The sequence below is a fragment of the Malania oleifera genome, chromosome 11, assembly GCF_029873635.1.
Source record: "Malania oleifera isolate guangnan ecotype guangnan chromosome 11, ASM2987363v1, whole genome shotgun sequence".
NCBI classification, from domain to species: Eukaryota; Viridiplantae; Streptophyta; class Magnoliopsida; order Santalales; family Ximeniaceae; genus Malania; species Malania oleifera.
Window position 1 is genome coordinate 49,703,873 of NC_080427.1, and position 9,156 is coordinate 49,713,028.

Genomic DNA, 9,156 nt, shown 5'->3' on the forward strand with positions numbered 1-9,156 from the left:
TAGGATTAAAACTATACACTATGTTCAATACTCCCTCTTAAGCTGAAACGAAGATGTTGACTAGTCAAAACTTGGAGATAGTAGTTTGTAATAAACCTGGGCCAATAGACTTGGTGAAGACATCAGCAACTTGGCCTTTGGAGGAGATAAAGTGGGGAGAGATAATCCCATAATGAACTTTTTCCCTGATGAAGTGAATATCCACCTCAATATGCTTGGTCCTCGCATACTTCCTAAATCAGAAAAGAGAGATATAGCAGACTTCTTGTCACAAAACAATAAAGAAGAGTCTATCACAGGAAAGCCAATCTCAAATAAGAGAGAGCATAGCCACAGGATCTCACAGGTACCTTGTGCCATAGCATGGTACTCAGCCTCAGCAAAAGAACGTGAAACCACGACCTACTTTTTACTCTTCCAAGAAAGAAGATGATCACCCTTGAAAGTACAAATACCTGAGGTAGGTCGTCTGTCAGTCTTGGACCCAGCATAGTCAGCATCAGTAAACACGGAAAGACCTGGTTATATTCCTAATGAATAGAACAATCCCAGTCCAGGTGAGACCTTCACATATCGTAAGATGTGATATACGACATCAAGATGTGAAGTCCGGGGAGAATGCATTGTAATGACCTACTTAACTTACCATATAATTAATCACATTTAAACACCCTGATACCACTAACCAATCATATAATAAAGTCAACCCGAACCCGTGGGTAATGAGGACACACTTGTCATACACAGCGAAAACCCAAGTAGCAGTAAACATAAATTTCATTCATCAAACCATAAGATACATTATACCAGAGTTACCTACATTCCTTCATAATACTGTATATATACATATACAATCCTCAAAATAATCAAAATATATATCTAGGATCTAATATCAAAAACCTACTGATCCTAGTTCAAAAGACTCACCCTCCTAGCGAGGTGGTAAACACTGCCTCAATGGCGGCCTCGGTCCGCCGGTCTTTCTAGGTTCCCTGAAATAGTTTAAGTTGGGGTGAGACACCTTTCAGTAATTGAAATAAACTAAATACAGTTGTATGACAACATGAATATTTACGTGCTATAAAAAATATACAGTACATGTCACATACTTGAAAACACTAATAATATCATAACTGAGTAAGCATATAATTTCATAATTATACTAAATCATACTGTATCTAAATGTTCATAAAATCATTTGATATAACTAATAATTCTGAAATTTACCCAAGATGTATAGCTAGCTGATGTCATGTATTACCCCCCATGACGGGTTGTGCAACCCGAAGGCTGGACCCAACAATGGCTAACCGACCACTGCCGAGTCAAAAATGTCTATAAGTACGATGGGCCCGCCACAATCTAGTCTGGACTACCTGTTGATCATCTACAACTCTACACTGAAAACCACATCGACTATCCATCTCTCACCCCCTCTACTAGCAAGGGCGGTTAGCACAAGTCTGAACTGAACTGAACTGTATAGCTATGGTACCGTGCTCCTGAAACTGATCCGAACTGTGACGACCTGCTTATTTTTCACATTATATATATTACATATTACAAAATAACCAATCCCAGCTCAGCAGATCATAATCCACTTGGACCCGTGGGTACTAGGGATACATCAGAACACATAACGGAAGCCTAAGCAGTAGAAAACATATAATCACAATATTATAAATACAAAACATCCATCACATTACTATAAATACCAGAGTCACTATATTCACTGTATTTCAATATTTACATCCCAAAAAAAACATCTAGGGACATCTCCCACAAAAATCCAACTGTCCCTATTAAAACTTACCCTTCAAAAAAGGGTAGACAACGGCTCTAGATCAGCGGGGCTTTTCTCGCTCTCCAATCAGGAGCTCCTGAAAATTTTATAAAATTTTGGGGTGAGACACCTCTCAGTAAGGGAAATAAATTAATACCAGTGTGTGGCAACATGAGTATTCCGTGTTATACATATACCATACAAAACATATTTAGTAACTGTTTTGTCAAATCTAGGAAAACATATATATATCATCAAAACATTGCAGAACATACTGCATTTTCATAAACATATTTCATCTCATATAATAATAATAATACAAAAACATTGCTGGTAGGTTAGCTGGCTGTTGTCATGTATTACCCCCACAAGACTAGATTGTGTGGCCCGAAGGCGGGACCTGACAATGGTTGGCCGACCACTGTCGAGTCAAAAGTACAGTCTGTAAGTCTAATGGGTCTGCTAGACCTGGTCCGTACACCAGGGGCGCTCACACACTTCTTAAAAATCACATCGACCATCCAATCTCACACAACTCCATACAGCGGCGTCAACACAAATATCATGATCACGAAAACCATGGACACGTAGCAACGGTACCGTGTAAGTGCTAGCTTAGACCAAGCCAACCAGGTTCTAATATCATATAACATATATTGAAACTGTGATATATGGATATTTCATATCATTAATTATCAAATCAATCATCTCATTTTTCATATATACATATATCATGAAAATCATTGGCCCGTACGCCGATATTACACATTTTACCATAGCTCGGCCCGTACACCGGCAAATCATAGCACAGCTCGTACGTTGGCAAATCACATCCATAGCTTGGCCCGTATGCCGACAAATCAAATCATAGCACAGCCCATACACTGGCAAATCATATCCATAACACAGCTCATACGCTGGCAAAATATATCCATAGCTTAGCTCGTACGCTGGCAAATCATACACATAGCATGGCCCGTACACCGGCAAAACATATAAAAATCTCGGCCCGTACGCCGGTTTTCCATTACAAAAATCCTTATCATTCACACATTCCCAGAAAACAGTATTTCATAACTATTTTTACTCATGCCACAATAAACAGGTTTTTCATATATTCAACATACCATCATTTTCAACAGTATTTTCTCAAATATAAATCATATATATATGAACATATTTACTTTTCTGAAATCAAATGTTATATATATACATACATTTTCTTAAAAATAACTAACTTAGTTTATCCCCTTACCTGATTCTTGAAAGGCCCTTAAGAAAATTTGTCCCGTACCCGCAGGGTTCCCTACTTAACACCCTGAAAACAACATTCCCCAAAACTAAAGTTCAGTATTTCTATGCGTACAATACTTTCTATAACTGTCAAATAACCAAATACTGAGTAGAAAGTCTTACCCTAGATTTGGGATGATTTCCAACTCAATCCCACCAACGATCCGCTCCGGCAGACTTGCAAAGAACTTTCCCAGGAGCGTCGTGGTGGCTTCTGATTGTCAAACCGGCAGAAATCCAGCCCAAAATCGAAGAGAGAAGGAGGAAGGGCCGTAGGATGAGAGAGAAAGGGTTTCTACGCTTAATCTCCATCAAAAATCCGAGTTCTTCACTATTTATAGGGTTGGATTCGTCGACGAGTCCTTTAATAATTTCGTCGACGAAACCCACTCCTTGTCGACGAAATTCAGATTGCCCAAAAACTCTCTCTATATTTCCTCGTTGACGAATTTTTCCTTCGTCGACAAGGTCCTGAAAATTTCTCTCGGTTTATTCCTTCCAAAATTCACGTTCGTCGACGAAGTCGACTGCCTACTTCTGTTTCCGGTTTCCATTTCCCTTTATTTTTATTATTAAAATACCATTATTCTTCGGGTCGTTACATTCTCCCCGCCATATAAAATTTCATCCTTGAAATTTACCTTTTTACATAACTCGTCATCCCTTAATAAGAAAATGGTCTACTTATTTTATTACTTACCCTCACTTATGGTGAAGGAATACTGTGGTTACAATCCGAGTCCTTGGAGATTACATATACAAAAGGAAAATTCTCCCAAAACTAAAATGCTACACTAATTAAACCATTACATGTACCTGCAAAAGAAATATTACCTAACTACTTACATTTTACCCAATCAAACTTCTTGGAATAAATGTGGATACATCTGCCTCATCTGCTCCTCGGATTCCCAAGAAGCCTCTTCAATTGCATGATTCCTCCACAAAAATTTTACCTGAGGAATTTTCTTATTACGTAGCTCCTGTACTTTCCAGTCTAGAATCTGTATTGGTACCTCCTCATATACCAGTGAATCACTAAGCTCTAATTCATCATAACTGATGATATGAGAAGGATTTGGGACGTATTTCCTCAACATAGCAATATGGAATACGTTGTGGATCCTGGACAACATAGGTGGTAAAGCTAGCCTATAGGCTACCGGCCCCACTTTATCTAGAATCTCAAATGGACTGATAAACTTAGGACTAAGTTTACCCTTCTTCCCAAATCGCATAACCCCTTCCATCGGAGCTATTTTCAAAAATACATGATTACCCACATCAAACTCCAGATTCCTACGGCGATTATCAGCATAACTTTTTTGTCGGTTCTAAGCTGCATTGATCTTGTCTCTCATAAGTTGAACCTTATCACGCGCATGCTGCACAAGCTCCGACCCCACTACTCGCCACTCACCCACTTCATCCCAAAATAAAGGAGAACAACATCTCCTTCTGTATAAAGCCTTAAACGATGTTATGCCAATGTTAGACTAGTAACTGTTATTATACGCGAACTCTACCAGCGGCATGAACTAAGTCCAACTACCCCCAAAATCCAATACGCACGCACGAAGCATATCCTCTAATATTTGTATCGTCCTCTCAGTCTACCCATCTGACTGAGGATGAAATGTTGTGCTAAATGACAATTGAGACCCTAGTGCTTTCTGCAAACTCTTCCAAAACGTGATGTAAAACGCGGGTCTTGATCTGACACAATCGATACTAGCACCCCATGAGAACGAACTATCTCCTGAATGTAGATCTCCACTAAATGGTTGAGGGAGTAGCTAATCTTAATAGGTATAAAGTGGGCGGTCTTAGTTAAACTGTCAACAATCACCCAGATGGCATTCTGGTCATGTAATGTCGCACGAAGTCCATAGATATATGATCTCACTTCCACTCTAGGATAAATAATGGCTGTAACTGGCCTACCGGCCTCTGGTGCTCAGTCTTTACCTGCTGGCACGTTAGACACTACGCTACATACTCTGCAATCTCTCTCTACATACCACTCCACTAGTATGACTCTCGCAGATCCCTGTACATCTTCGTACTACTGGGATGAACTGTATACAAAGATCTGTGAGCCTCCTCTAAAATAGTCTTCCTGATCTCAGTATCGGCACGAACACATAATCTGGAACGGAACCGCAAAGCTCCGTCATCTGTAATACTAAATTCCTCCCCCTGACCACTCTGTACTCTATCTATCACCTCTGCTAATTCTGGGTCTTCCTTCTGAGCGGCTTTAATTCTCTCCTTCAGAATAGGCTGCACCACTAAACTGGTAATGTGAGCCTGAGAACCACTCTCAACTAATTCAATGTCGAATATCTCCAGATCCATTATAATTGGATATTGGATCTCTATAGTCGCCAACGTTGATTCCCTAGACTTCCTGCTCAATGCATCAGCTACCACGTTTGCTTTCCCCAGGTGATAACTGATGGTACAATCAAATTCTTTAATTAACTCTAACCACCTTCTCTACCTCATATTCAGTTCCTTATACGTGAAGAAATACTTTAAACTCTTGTGGACAGAGAAAATCTCACACTGCTTACCGTACAGGTAATGCCTCTAAATTTTCAATGTGTGTACCACTGCAGCCGATTCAAGATCATGGGTAGGATAGTTCTTTTCGTATTCTTTCAACTGTCTGTACGTATACGCCACCACCCTGTCATACTGCATCAGCACACAGCCAAGTTCCTTCAAGGACGCATCACTGTAGATAGTATAACCCTCACCACCATATGGGATGATCAATACAGGCGCTGTGACTAACCTCTGCTTCAGTTCCTGAAAACTCTGCTCACAGCTGTCGTCCTATTCAAATTTGGCATTCTTCCTAGTCAGTCTCATCAAAGGCCCTAATAAGGCTGAGAATCCCTCTACAAAACAACGGTAATACCCAGCTAGCCCCAAGAAACTCTTGATCTCCTGGACATTCCTTGGTGTAGCCCAATTCACTACCGCCTCAACCTTACTAGGATCCACAGAAATACTGTCTCTAGATACAACATGCCCCAAGAACACTAACTTCTCAAGCCAAAATTCACATTTACTAAACTTGGCGTACTACTTCTTTTCCCGAAGTGTCTGCAAAACCTATCTCAAGTGCATCTCATGCTCCTCATAGCTCCTCGAATAGACCAGTACATCATCAATAAAAACAACAACAAACTAGTATAGGTATTGGTGGAAGACTCTGTTCATCAAGTCCATAAATACCGCAGGAGCATTTGTAAAACCAAACGGCATAACAAGAAACTCGTAATGCCCATACCTGGTCCTAAAGGTCGTCTTCGAGACGTCTTTTGCTTTTACTTTTACCTAATGGTAGCCGAATCTGAGGTCAATCTTTGAATACACCCGTGTACCCTAAAGCTGGTCAAACAAATCGTCGATACAGTGTAGAGGATACTTGTTCTTGATTGTCACTTTATTAATCTCCCTATAGTCTATACACATCCTCATAGTCCCATCTTTCTTCTTCATAAATAAAACTGGAGCTCCCCACAAGGATACACTGGGTCGTATGAAGCCCTTATCAAAGAGATCTTGCAACTGATTCTTCAATTCTACCAACTTTGCGGGCGCCATCCGGTACGGTACTTTAGAAATCGGCGCTGTACTTAGGAGTAGATCAATAGGGAAATCTATCTCATGATAGGGTGGTAAGTCTAGTAACTCATCTGGAAAAACATCTGTAAACTCTTTTACTATAGGCGTGCTAACAAGTTTCAATTCATTCTCTGACATTTCCTTCACAATAGCCACAAACCCCTGACAACCACTCAGCAGTAGTCTTCTGGACTGAATAACTGAAACTAGCTGAGGCGGGGATTGCACTCACGACCCTACGAACTTGAATTTTGCTTCCATGCTCGACAATCTATGCTAGCAAAATTAGCTGCTAGCCAATCAATGCCAAAAATAACATCAAACCCGTGCATGTCTAGCACTATTAGATCAGCAGACAAAGTCTTTCCTTGAATATCAACTAGACAACCTCAGAGCACCCTACTACACTTCATTGCTAACCCCTTCGGTGTAGATACCAACAATTCAACATCTAATGATTGTGTTTCAGCCCCACATAATTTAACACACCCCGAAGACATGAATGAGTGCGTAACTCTTGAATCAAACAATGCAATAACTTAAAAGAAAGCATAATAACCATACATGTCACCACGTCACCGGCCGTCTCAGCCTCACCCAGCATCAGAGTAAACACCCTGGCTGGAGTCGTATTTCTCTATTGGCCCCTACATGGCGCCTAATAACCTCCTCGGTATGGTCTGGGAGCTAGAACTGCATCTGGTGGGGTAGGGCAGTCTCGCATCATGTGCCCCGATCTACCACAGCGATAGCACACCACACCACCAGCTCGACACTCTCCCCAATGCCTCTTACCACAAGTCTGACAGACTGGAGGACCCTACCTATTTGCACCTCGTGTCCTCCCCTCTCCTGCCTCTACCCTCTACCATGATTTCCTCTCCTCCACTGACCTGGTCTATGACTCTGCTGGTAGCCCGTAGATGTAGATTTCTTCCTCTGTCCCTGCTCCTCTGCATCGAGATGCTCACCAATCTCTGCCAAAGCTGCCTTGTCGACTAACTCAGTAAAGTCCTGGATCCACAGCACCACCACCTGCTTGAATATGCTCTGCCTCAAGCCTCTCTCAAACTGCCTCGCCTTCTTTACTTCATCGGGAACAATGTACGGGGCGAAACGAGAGAGCTCGATGAAACGAGCCACATACTGCTGGACAGATAGTTGTCCCTGCTTTAGACTTAGGAACTCTTCTACCTTAGCCTCCCTAACAGTAGCTGGAAAATATCTATCGAAGAACAACTCCTTAAACCAGTCCCATGTCATGGCTATTGGAGTCACCCTCTGCTGCTCCAGCAGTCTCACCGTAGTCCACCACCTCTCAGCCTCTCCTGTCAGTCTATAGATTGCAAAGAGGACCCTCTGTTCCTCGGTACACTGCAACACAGCCAAAACTTTTTCGGTCTCTTGCATCCAGTTCTCAGTGGCTGCAGGATCAACTCCACCTGAGAATGCCGGAGGGTTCATCTTCGTAAAATTTTTTATAGTACACCCATGGCCTGTAGATGGACCACTTTGCTCCCTCGAGCTCCTAGCAATCTCAGCCATAACCTGCTGAGCCACGCTACGTAATACCGTATTAGAATCGGTCCCAGCTACACCCGAAGTCCCTACTCCATCACTGCCACTTGCATGGGCACTATTTCCTCTTGGATCCATCCTAAAAAATAACAATTGCAACTCAGTAATTCTATCCTCATAATTTACCCACTTATCCTCACCACTTATCTCAACATTTCTAACTCATTTCTAAACCCCAGTCCTACATTCTAGGAACACAACTCGACAATAGCTTGCTATGGTTTTCCTAAAATCTCACCCCAGGAAAAACACAGAAACTACCATAGAAGTCCTACCTCTATACTGTAGAACAAAACCTCAAATCATTTCCTAAACTCTGGTATTGTTTCCGCTACATTCTAAAGTCTATAGAGCCTAACAACCTAGGCTCTGATACCAAACTGTGACGACCTGCTTATTTTTCACATTTATATATATATATATATATATATATATATATATATATATATATATATTACATATTACAAAATAACCAACCCCAATTCAGCAGATCATAATCCACCTGGACCCGTGGGTACCAGGGATATATCAAAACACATAATAGAAGCCTAAGCAGCAGGAAACATATAATCACAATATTATAAATACAAAACATCCATTACATTACTATAAATACCAAAGTCACTATATGCACTGTATTTCAGTATTTACATCCCAAAAACAAAATCTAGGGACATCTCTCACAAAAATCCAACTGTCCCTACTAAAACTTACCCTTCAAAAAAGGGCAAACAACAGCTCTAAATCAGCGGGGCTTTTCCCGCTCTCCTATCAGGGGCTCTTGAAAATTTTATAAAATTTTGGGGTGAGACACCTCTCAATAAGGGAAATAAACTAATACCAGTGAGTGGCAACATGAGTAT